The sequence below is a fragment of the Lissotriton helveticus genome, chromosome 12 (genome assembly GCF_964261635.1).
Source record: "Lissotriton helveticus chromosome 12, aLisHel1.1, whole genome shotgun sequence".
NCBI lineage: Eukaryota > Metazoa > Chordata > Amphibia > Caudata > Salamandridae > Lissotriton > Lissotriton helveticus.
In genome coordinates this window covers 252,427,184-252,440,272 of record NC_136073.1, presented here as the reverse complement: position 1 = coordinate 252,440,272, position 13,089 = coordinate 252,427,184, and the positions used below count along the sequence as shown (strand labels likewise).

General features: G+C 39.9%; 1 protein-coding gene across 5 annotated transcripts in view; it reads right to left on the bottom strand.

Annotated features, from left to right (window-relative positions):
- Positions 1 to 13,089, bottom strand: part of LOC144799661 (blastomere cadherin-like) — a 717,354-nt gene that overhangs the window by 42,596 nt on the left and 661,669 nt on the right. The window lies entirely within an intron of this gene.

The following is a 13,089-nucleotide window of genomic DNA, read 5'->3' as shown; positions in this document are numbered from 1 at the left end:
TTTTTCTTGTCTATTCAGCATGAAGCGCCGACATTGGTCCGCCACATTCGATCGGCCAAGCATCAACAACGGTTCTTTTTATCCACCTCGCTTTCATGCTTCCCCAAATAAAATAGGTGAGCTTTGTGATTATAACAACATGAGTATTTCTCACGAATTCTAGCTACCATCAATCACGAGATGGTTACATATATTAACGTAGCCCCCATATGTATTTTCCAGAGTAATCTAGATACACAGATTCTCTATATTCAAAGACCACTGCGAAGTTAAATCCAAGTCACAGGGCCCCAGAAAAAACTTCTATACAGGTAATATTACCCTATATTCATATTCTTCACAAATCACATTAGTTTCTAATTTTTGTTGCAAAAAATCATATGCTTTCATATATACATTTAAACATAGATTATCCTTGTTTGCTGTGGGGACTGCTCTACATATCCTTCCTTAACTGTTGGAACCCACCGTCAAAAAAGCCTGAACAACCCTTCAAAAGGTATTTTTCCATTTGGCAACAGGTCCATCAAATTAGGCACCTTTTGACCTAGTAGTGCTTGCTCCTACCATCAACTTTAAAGACCTGCTCTCAGCACTCTTAGTAATACTAACATATAGAGTCACCTATTAGAGAAAGCATCCATCTAGATTAATGTAGTGCCCTCTTTTCACAAACATCATTATAAGTGTACGACGTTGTTTATTCCATCATTTGTAGTTATATGGACTATTAGAGCATGACGCAATTTAGTTAGACACACCACAGTTTTCCCATGAAGGTTCCTGTCACCTTTTCACAATCTAATCTATCCTTGTTCTTATGTTCCTTTCCATTCTATCTCTCTGTTTCCCCAATTCAATTAGTCATGGCACACCTGGAATGAACTACTGATCTAGTGTAACACGTTTGGCTCTGTGCAATGTTATTTGCTAGTTAGACTTTTTAGACAATAGAAAAAATGTATTTTAACATTTATTACATGTATACATATATCAGATTTTAAATAACGGTTGCATATATATATACACATTCTTTTTAATAGGAAACTCTTCGTTCCCTTGTGGCACTCCTGATGAAGGCACCGATGTGCCGAAACGCGCGTTGAGACTACTTACAGCTTTCAGCCACATTACATGAATCGTTCTGTATAAATGGTGTATTATATAAATGTAAAAAAATATGTTTTTATTGTATTGATTTACTTTGTGATACAGCTTACACCCATCGTTACATAGGGTCTAATCACTGTATCAAATGTGTTATGTACTTTTTTTAACTTCAGAGATATATGTGTTAAATATGTATTACATTCAACCTTTTTCACTCTTAAAAAAAAAATAAAAAATAGAATAAAAGAAATATCCATGTTTTAAATTGTGTTATGTTTTGCACGGAGCCAGGGTTATCACCCGTTTTCTTTAATGTCTGACCAGCCAGCATGTTAATTGTAGCCTAACTGCCTAGGAATTTGTCACATTGCATTGAAGTCACAATGTCTTGCCATTACTATTATACTCACTAGCTAGTACCAGCGCGTCTTCACCACATGACTGGGAACCCCCTAGCTTTACCAGTTCCAGTGGTGGTTGAGTTATTATGGCCGCTTTTATTTGTACCTCACAAAAGCTCGCATTATGAGTGTTGATGAATTGAGGGAAACGTGAAAGAACGGAAGGTTAAAAGAAAGGAAAATGGTATATGTGAACGTGTGGGTGGGTGAACGGGTGTGTGGGTGGGTGAACGGGTGAGTGGCTGGGTAAAGGGATGGATGGGCGACAGGATGGATATTGAATGGATGGATAATGGATTGGAAATTTTGGTGAAAGACTGGATAAAAGAAAGCAAAGCTTAATCATGGTGGCTATGGGTGAATTAGAATGAAAGGATGAAAGAATATTTGGATTGTTTGAATGAATAAGCAAGGCAGCTCTTCTTATGAGGAGCGTACTGCTCACCTACTTCACTTACTTTGTTTATGTAGGGTTAGCAAAGCTATGGTTCAAAGTGAGTGGGTATTTTTTTATTTTTTGTTCTATTCCCTTGACTTGCTGTATTTGTTAAGTGAGACAGATGTATCCCACCCATCATTCATCACTCCTCCTTCCCACCCATGACATTTTGTCACCTATGACCGAAGTGCAGAATGGTTAAATTCAATTCATGATTGCAGTGTTGGGTGTGCAATGTGCGTCTGCTTCAGTTAATGCAGCATTAACAATGTTTTCAATGCATTGCAAACCAAACACACAAGGTGTGTTGTTTCCCATCACCCACTCAGTCACCTCTGAGTACTTCACTTCTTTAATTTTTCCAACGTTTTTCCATCCCAGCTTATCAAAAAATTGAAAAATCCATTCTTGGCATGTGCTACATTTGATTTTATAACCATGTGAAATGAAGTGATTCTGAAATATAGTTCATTGTTTCCCATAACAGGTTTATTGTACATGTGTTCAGATTTTTCCCTGTTGACTTCTGTTGACTAGTACATTGACAGATAAGCCAAAGATGACAAATCGACGATCAGTGTAGGGGCCCCTTTATTCTATATAAAAAAAAGCTTTATCCTGCCTGCCTTATTTTCCAACGCTACCCTTCAGTAGAGTAAGTCGTTTAATTTCCTTGCTTACTGCCCAGCGATTTAATTTGTTGGAAATAATATGTGGTGGTGGGCGAGGCCAGTGATTAAAGTGGGAGTAAGTGCATGATTTGATGTCAAGTTTGGCATATGGGATACACTGTGATGAACATGCCAAATACAATCTAGATAACCCCTTCCTTTCCCTGTAGCACAGTTCAAAATTTTTCCCACCGTCTACTTATGGCAGACAGAATAATTTTTGCATTGCATACGTGAGGTGTGTGCAGTAGTGTATTATTTATTATTCACCTGCCACTTTGGAGTCAGGGTAGAAAGATACATGCATTTGGAGAAGAGCAGGGACATTGAATTGAAAACAGATAATTGTCAACTACAGCTGCCCCAGCTGCAGACAGTGGCAAAATACCCAACACGCTGGTTAGCAATGAGCATGGCTCCATTATTTTAGCACAACACAACCTGGTACTGCAAAGTGCATAATGCCATACTCAATAATAGGAGGGAATTTATTTTTCCACTCAAAGTGTCCGTTTATAGTTAGGTGAAAAGCTTTTAAAAGAAAAAGAAATTAAATCACTGTGTTTTTTAATCCGGTGTTATTCTGCCTTAGTACGCTTCTGCCACCCAGTCAGTGCTTTTTATGCAGGGCAAATGTGGGTAAAACAAAATTCGCCTTGTGACGCTCCTAATCATATTCACAAAAAAATTTCAAAGGCCAAGGGAATCAGCAACGTACTGCTACTGTGCCTCCCAGTAATTTAAAACAATTGTTTGCACAGAGCATTATTTACGATTTATCTTTTTTCTTTTTCTTTTTCTCAATATAGATACTTCTGTTGGTCCAGACGTAGGGCCCAACAGGCAGGAGATAGCAGCCTGTCTGCATTGGCAGAGGCTGAAGCGTTCAAGCTACAATACCTGCGGCTGGTGGTCCTGGAAGAGGAGGAAACAAATGCCTCTCAGCCGGGCCCCAGTGCAGCCGGTCCCCCTCAGCCTCCAGCCTCTCGGCCTTCCTGCTGCCACCTGACATCATCAACTTCTGCCACCCCCTCCGACATTGACAACACCACACCCAGCAGCAGCTGGACACCGAGAGCTGGCTCACCATGATGGAGAAGACCAGGACCAACTCCAGACCGGCATCCAGAATGCCCTCTTCTAGCCCTTTTTAAATTTTTTGTTTTAGTGGGAGGGACTTGTTTCTTGTGGCTGGGTTGAGAGGGTGGGAAGTGCACCGTAGCCTGGGTGTCCACCAGGATGAAATTGAATTATATACCTAAAAAACTGAATTCTGTTGCGCGGCTGCACGCCTATGGTGGATGGATGGATCGATGGATGATGGATCGACCAAGGCAAAACAGGAAAAAAATTATTTACAATTTTAAAAAAAGAAAATTGCAAAAGATTACAAAAAAATAAAAATATTTGAAAAAAATATAAATATTTGAAATAAAAAAAATAACAAACATTTAAATAAAAAAATAAAATAAAAAAATTTGAAAGTAAAAAATTTAAAAATGAAATAAAAAAATGTAAATAGGAAAAATTATACTTTTAATGAAATTATCCTCAAGCATATTATTAAACTGATATCACATCCTTCCATGCAAGCCTATGGCAAAGGCACACTGGCTGGACGCACAAAATCCCATCCAGTGCCACATGATCAACAACAACACTGTGCAACAAAGCATGGGGAACAAATAAGACATGCATGTCTATGGCAAAAGCACACTGGCTGGATACACAAAATGGCTGCCAGCCACATGGTCACACCAATAACCAGCAAGGAGGCATGGCCACTACAAAGAACACATGCAGGACTATGGAAAAAGCACACTGGCTGCCTACACAAAATGGCCACCAGCCACATGCTTACAACAACAAGCAGGCGGCCTGGGAAACAAAGAACACATGCAGGCCTTTGACAAAAGCACACTGGGTGCCACACAAAATGGCCACCAGAGAAATGGTCACAACAACTAGCTAGGAGGCAAGGCCACAACAAAGAACACATCCAGGCCTATGGCAAAAACACACTGGCTGCCCACACAAACTGGCCACGAGCGGCATGGTCACAACAACAATAACCATCAAGGAGGCATGGCCATAACAAAGAATGCATGCAGGCCTATGGCAAAAACACATTGGCTGCCTACACAAAATGGCCGCCAGCCACATGGTCACAACAACGAACAAGAGGCAAGGAAAACAAAAAACACATACAGGCCTATGGACACTGACTATACCAAAAAATGGATCCCGGCCACATGTCATGGAGGAGGAAAGACAAATGGTGGCTTGTGGCAAACACACTCACTGGCCAGACAAAGGAGGCAGGGTAACATAGAAAAAGCATTAATTCAGCAATGTCAAAATAAAAACTTAACTGAGCCAAGAAATTGTACAGCACCCATCCTCCAAAGGTACAATTACAACTACTCAACCAATACACAGTTTGCAGAATTTTTTTTTAAATACCTCCAAAAAACACATTTTGTAATTTAATCCAATGCATCCATGGCCTAAATGATGTTTCATTTCAACAGACACCACAGAAACAGTTGTTTCATGCACCCATAACGACTACTGGGCTTTCTGGCTAGAAGGCCCATTGGCAGACTAGACCACATAGTGAATTAAATGAATATTGCAAATGTATTAAAAAACATCAAGAGAATGTAGTGACCTGTGCAAAATGCTTCCTTTTTAAAAGAAGAAATTGAAATACAAAAAAATAACTAGGGCCCTACTGAAACTGCACACCACCCACCACAATACATTTTAAAAATTGAATAAAGGTACAAATAAATCCTGGTGCATGCCCCCAAAAAACACCCTTATACACCAGTTTATCAACTTACTTGTCAAATCTAAAATACAAAATCCTTAAATCCTATGGTATGTATGCAGCAGACAAGGAGAGTAATCCTTCCAGCTCCTAATTCCAATGAAAAGTGACCAGGGGATTGAAAAGGTACTGGGAGGAGCCTCCTGGACAGGAACAGGAAGTTGGAGTTTCAGGGGCATTTCCTTCCTCTTGGAGAAAGAAGTTTAAAAAAAAAGGCTTTTCGCACAAAAAACCCCCATCTCTAACTGCCAGTTCGAGAAGAAAATCCACTCAAAAAGTCTCTCAGCTGCTTCTGGAGCACAAAAGCTGCTTGAGAGCTCCATTTGGAATCGCTATCAGTACTACATTGGCACCTTCGCGGCCGGAAGCCGTACGAGTGACTGCGAAGTCTCGCAAGAGCTTGCTAGCAGTGCGAGCAAGTGCGAAGTCTTGCGTGCACTCGCAAGCAGCCCAAGAGTATTGTGGCGCTCACTAGTGATTGCCAAAACTAATCTTAAGTGCTTCCCGTCCAAAAGGCAGAATTCAGGAACTCCGCACTCCTCCATAGGGCGCAGAGTGCCTGAATTCCGCAAACTCTGTGAGAAAAGTTTTACGCACAGGCCTAATAATATTCTCACTTCAGGCATCAGAAGTGCCTATATTGTGTAGGATGTATACTCTGCCAGGATGGATCTTATCCCTATTCTAAATAGATGCCAATAGATAAAAGGATTCAGCGACAGCCTAGATTAAATGATCGAGCCAATGCATGAAGCAGTGCCCTGAAAGGATTCTGTACTCTGTATGAAAAAAAGCCCAAACTTTGGTCATTGCTAATATTTGTTTATATGGATGATGTGTTTGTACACCCTACAAAAATATGGACTGGGTCTTGGTAGCGCCAAAGTGGCTCCATGTTACATGACATGTATATTTAACCAGTTTCTAATTTTTGCCATCAAAGTTTTGCATGCTGGATACTACAAGCCCCAGAATGCAAAAGCTTTGCCAGCTAAAATCCAGAACGGTCTGAAAGTGCCACACATTCCATGTAGCCTCGAGCCACATTAGGTTAACGTCTGGTTTGTCGTGTAGTTCTCGCTAATCCGTAGGATCTGCACTTTTGTTGGACTATATAAACTTTGGGTGAGGTGCCTAGACTGATTCTGAGGCCCCGCAAGATATGTTGTTCTAGAGAGCAGCTAACTCACAGCGACACCATAAGCACCCCGAATTCTTACCTGGGAGCAAATAGATTTTGGCAACCACTGAACATGACAACCCTGACGCCTCAGGGATCGTGGTAACACATCAGAACCGTTCATTCAGTCACTCGTGCTTACTTAGGCTCAGAGAAATATACAGAGAATACACACTGCGACGTATTCAATATATTTATTGAACCAACGTTATTCTTGTATTAAATGAATATGCTGCAATAATCAGTAGACAGAAGCAGATGAAAGTGATTACAAGCACCAAAAGAGTAAATAGTAGATATAGTTCTACCATGGTGCTAAATGCATATATGCAGGCATATAAAACAAGGTAGTAATCAGGTCTACTCCTACTATGCAAACCCTACTCTGTGTGTGCCTGGAGTGTGTGCAGATGTAACGCCAAGAATCCCCTCAAGGGACGATCCGACTCCATTACCTGGCAGGACACCATCCTGGTCACAAACTGGACACCACTCATGGAGATGTCAGACTGCTGCGTGGTGAAGTCTCAGCATGCAGGGACCATCGGTGCCAGCTGAATGAAGTGCCTCCTCTGCTAATCTTATAGATGCAGATTATTTATATTAAAAAGCATCCTTGCGATGTATGTATAGATTACCAATATTATGCATATGTAGATAGCCCTGTCGCCACATGGATGAAGATAGAACAACATTTGTACATTCGTGCATAAAGTCCTTGTACTTGGTGTTCGAGGCATTGTGATAATGTTATGCAAAGCCAGATGTGTAATCAGAAGTTGTTTCAGAGAAACTAATCCGACATTGTCACACATGCAAATATGTACAAAAGGTCACAGCAGTAACAATGTACAACAGGAAAATGTAAGAAAACAAGAAGCTTCGCTACATGGGCCAAATCCAGGCACATAACACCCACTCCTCATACTAAGGGTTCATATAAAAGCTATCTAAAAAAGGCAGCATGCTACAATTACAGTTAAACTAAAAATGTCTAAAACCACTTTTAAAATCATCTAAAAGCAAGCTTCCCTGTAAGAAATTCATAAAAGGTCATTATACTGTTTAAAACTCCAAGCTCACAGAAAGTCATGGTGCCTAGAAAAAGCAGAAAAATATTGTTTGGATCATTTTGTTAAAAGAACAGGCCAAATAGTTCCCACCAAACGGAAAATCCAATTGTTTATATGTTCCTAGTGGTTTGTCGCAACATTGCTGTCGCTGGCAACCACAGACGACGTTCCCAGAGGCGCATCTCGTAGCAGGTTTATGGAGCAAAGGTGATTCCATCCAGTTCCCACAGCAGCCGCTGAGGGAGGGACTGCAGCCTGTAAGTGTTACGCAGAGCCAGTATCCATTTCACTAGAAACCAAGGAATCCGAGGGTGGCTCGAATAATGCATTCATCAGCAATAGAATACGCTGGGGACAACAATACCCATGGGCCTCTAAGGGGTCCATCAGTAATTCAATGTCCAGTGGCGCAACCGATTGTGATCAGAAACATAAATCCAATATGCATTCATGGCTGCAAAGTATGCAGTGGAATACAGGTTGCATGCAGTGAAGTCCATCAGGTCTGAATGACAAGAACAAGTGCTCATTCTGTCTTTGAAGTTGAGGTGTGCCAAAGTAGTGTATCAGGCGCTCATGACATTGCAGCACAGCCAGTGCTGTCTCCATTTCGGGTTGAACTAGGACATACATTGTGGAGCCGACAATTTTAAATCAGAATTCACGCCACAAATAGCAGGACAAGCGGGAGACCTCCAAAAACACTTCCCAACACGGAGTGTATGAAAGATGGTATAACTTTGAAAATTGTCTGAAAGGTGCTAACTAGTTCAGAGCCAAAACATTTTAAAAAGTGTGCTATTCCCTTTGGATCAGACAAATTTAGGATAAGGTGGACCAGCTACCCAAAATGCAGTTGGAAGTTAGTATAGAGGAGCGTCTGTATCTCAGACGAGGACCTTGCAAACTGGAGATCAAAAGTCTCTCTGGCTGACGTTCAAGCAGCATCTTTTTGAAAAAGCATAGCTTTCAGTTTGCTTAGAGAATCAAAGCATCTGTTGGAAACATTTATCGAAGGCCATAGTGTTTGCTCCCTAACTGTGCGAGCAGGTGGAAACAGTAGTTGTGTGCAACAAGTAACTATGGAATTAACCATTACCAAATAAGCGATGCCTGGTTCTATTCCGCAACAACCTTGATCATTTAACATCAAATAGCTTCCAGTAGAGAGCAGCTTGAAAACTGGATAAATCACAGCAGATGGAGAACCCTTCAGATAACAGGACAAGTTTACAAAAATATATGACTTTCCTCCAAAAATAGCATCCAGCAATGTGCACATTTTGATGTATGCCGACGATGTTGTTATATAAGTTCTTACACCATATGGCCTACAACTAAATATAAATGCTCTATTTAGCTATACAGAAGAAAACTCCTTAAAGGCAAATATTTTTTAAACAAAAGTACTACCTTGTAGAGGAAATTTTTTTTAATCTTATTTTTATTGGACAATCAGGGGGGGGGGGGAGCCAATAGAGGTAGTTAACGAATATACCTATCTGGGGAGAATATTTTCACAAAATTCTTCCCATTTCCACCAATGACCTCAAAAAAGAAAAGAAAAAAAATCTCACTCTTCTGTCCCTCCACTACCCTTTTCAAAATAACAGACTAACATGTTCACTTCTCAATTTCCATATTCCACTATACTAATTCACCACTAATCCTTTATGGGTTCCAGAGTAGCGTTTCAACACCCCATCAAGGTTATCAGCGCTATATAAACGCAAATCTTTTTCCCTTTCTACCCCTCCCCAACCCTTCTCAATCCAAATAACTGACTAACATATCCACCACTCAAATTACTTTCATGTTTTGACATACTAATTTAACAGTAATCCTTATGGGTTCCAGAGTAGCGTGCTACTCGCCAATGAAGAGCTTCAAAACCCCATCAAGGGGTAGCAAGCGCTATATAAATACAAACCTCTTTCCCACTTCTATCCCGCAACCTACCCTTCTCTATCCAAATAACTGAATAATATATCCACCACTCAAACTACTTCATGCTTCACTATACTAATTTTTAACACTAATCCTTTATGGGTTCCGGAGTAGCGTCCTACTTGCGAGAAAAGCACTTCAACACCCATCAGGGGTAACATGTGCTACATGAATGCAAACCTTTCTTTCCTTTTATCCCACTGCTACCCTTCTGACTCCAATTAACTGACTAATATCCAACACTCAAATTACTTTCATAGTTCACCATACTAATTCATCACTAATCCTTTATGGGTTTCCAAAGTAGCGCGCCATCAGGGGTAACAAGCGTTATATACATACAAACCTTTTTTTTCACTCTTCTATCCTTCTGCTATCCTTCCGAATCCAAATAACTGACTAACCTACCCACCATTTAAAATTTACTTGCATGTTTCACTAAACTAATTCAACACTAATCCTCTATGGGTCCCGGAATAGCGTGCTACTCGCGGAAAAAGCGCTTCAACGCTTCGTCAGGAGTAGTAAGCGCTATATAAATGCAATTACAATACAATACAATTCAATATATGCCTTAAAGTGGACGCCCATCTTGGCGCCCTTAAGAGACTATATTCTTCCTCTGGGTACAGACATTTTCACTCTTTATTAGAGGTTATCTATATGAAAATACCTCCTATTTTATATTATGCTCTAGAATATATTCCAATTAATAAATGGCAAGCATCAAATACAAGAGAAGGGAACCTGCTACGCATAATGATAAAAGTTAATCAAACGGTTTCAGTCCAAGCATTAAGTCTCGAGCTGTCTCTAGTTAGGTCCTTTGCTAGAGCCACTGAAAATATAATAAGATGGGCGTATAATTTATTAGATGCTGAACCAGGATCCCTAAGGAGCATCAAAAGCTGGAGACTTTCAAAACGAGTTGTTGCAATATCCTTTTAATAGGAATCTTAGCATAGCATTAAATCTTTCACACTGTACAATAACACTTTTAAAATCTTGGACTCCAGCATACCTGAGGTTATTTAAAAAAAAACTTGACCCTGAGAATAAGCTATGATCTCGATGTCAAGCATTGTTCCCAATTAAAACAGTATGCACAGTACGCAGATCCAGTAGAATATAAAACTGAGCAAGGATATCTACGATTTAATTAGTTCACAAGGTGAGATGCAGTATTATCTTAACGCAGGTGGAGATTTTACCATTAAAAGCTTTTACGAAGAACTGAAACAATTCTGACAACACCACAGGTTTTTGCGATCTGTGTAATGGAGGTGTACAAGATGTACCACATGCATTGTTTGTTTGCCCAAACTTAACCTTGGTAGAGACCAGACGTCGTTATTTAAAACCCATCTGTCTCAGATACAATATATCCACTGTACAAGGTTTAATATTTTTTAAATTGCCACCTAATGACTATGTCTGCCATAATTTGTTTACATTTTTAAAGTGTTTCTTAAAAATATTTTAAAGAAGATACACTATAACTGGATTTATAAAGAAAAAGTAAGATGCATTTTTATTTATTGACCTCAGTAGAGGTCTAAATCAAATTAAACAGAAATCTTGAATTTTGAATAGCACAAGTTTGCAACTGAAACATTGCATGCCCCATGAAGTGAAATGTCTTTGCATACTAAGGACCTGCTCAAAGCATTCTCACATTCGGACCCACTAAGGAAAATGTCTGTGTCCCCAATCCTGCATCTAAACCTCTATGGTAATTCCCTGTATTCATGCACATAACCTTCACCTAGAGCTTCATATCTGCCTACTTGGTGGTACTGCAGACAATATTGGAATTGGAAAGTCGTGACCGGTACAGTGATGTAAGCATGGTTTATCCAGTCTGTGGATGTTGTTTGAGCCACAGTGAAAGGTAATTGCTTTTCTGTTAGATCATATGCAGAAAACAGATTGATGCTATTGATATAACAGCAAGGCACGTGGCCAGAATGTAATGTTTGACGCGTCCAGCTCAATAATACAATGGACCATAGTTGTGATTGTCCGTGCTGTAAAATAAAGATATCCTGCTATATTATATTAATTGCAGAAGATACTATGTTGCCCAGTGAATATATCCTGGATGTTAGTTAATGTGGTTATACCGCTGTCAACCACAGTCAAAGCCTTTTCTAAATTAACCCTATCAATCTTGCGCAGTCTCTCAGCAGCTTCCTGTTGAAAAATGTTCCACAGCTCATTGTATATTGCATACAAGTGCGTTTTTGATGCGGAATCCCTGAGATCCCTGTCACTAGAAAGAAGGGACAAGTGTTGTTTCACCTGAGAAAGTGTTGAGGTTTTAAGCCAATCTAGGCACAACTTCCCAACACTATATGATGTCACCACCCGAGTGTTCTCATTGTACATATCACTGGTCAGGCCTATTTATTTGAAACCCCTCGGCACTTCCCAGGAATCTAGACTGACACACAATGTCCACAGATCAAACCAACCATCCCCTCAAATAGGGGTCTGATGTATTGAAAGAACCATTTTGTATCATGGCATCTAGTGTATCCTCACTTTATTATATGAAATGATGCAAGTTCTCAAAACGTGAGAATACGAGGTGTGTTTAAATTCTTCATCTTGCCTATTCCAAGACAGGAAGTCTGTTGCACTGTTTTATTCAGGAAAATGATTGTATGTGGTGTTAGGCAGGCTCTAAACATGGCCTTAGTACCCTGAACCTGCCAGTCTTTTGTCCCCAGACAGATTTTGTGTCTATGGTATCTTTCCAAAAAGTCGAACCCTTGTACAGACAGTTGGGAAAGAACAGCTTGGTGTTTGAAAGCATAATTTTCTTTGCGGTGTAGGTGCAAGCCTTTTGTAGTAAGAGGCTGTCTCTGACTTGTCAAAACGTTTGTGCAAATGTTTTTGAACTACCTTTCGGTGGTGTTGGACAGTGTTCCCATTGAGTGCAATTATAAACAGAACGTGGGATACTAGCTTTGTGTAAAAAATGGTGTCCATAATGTTGATAACAGAACATATCATCATAATTAGATGTACCATCATACAATTCATTGAAAGAAAATAAACCCTAAACCTAAATCTGCAAGCAAATTGTGGACTGTTTTAATGTTCCAATCAACAGAAAGTACTAGAGGTGATGATATCATTTAAGTACATTTTAAACAAATATGGTATTTGTAAAAGTTCAGTAGGATCATATACATCATATGATACCCTGTCCTGCACTATTCCTTCCGGAACTGGAACTGCTGTAATGGTCACTAGGGACAAGTCCCATTGTTGACGGTGTGATGATGCATGTGGTTTCAATAGCAAGTTGACAAGTTGTACTGCAGAGCGTTCTGGGAGAAAGTGTCCGTTCAAAAGCTAGAAAAAGACAGTCACTAAACCAATCCAAAGCACCAGGAATAGTAATCCTATAGTAATCCAGAGGTGTAA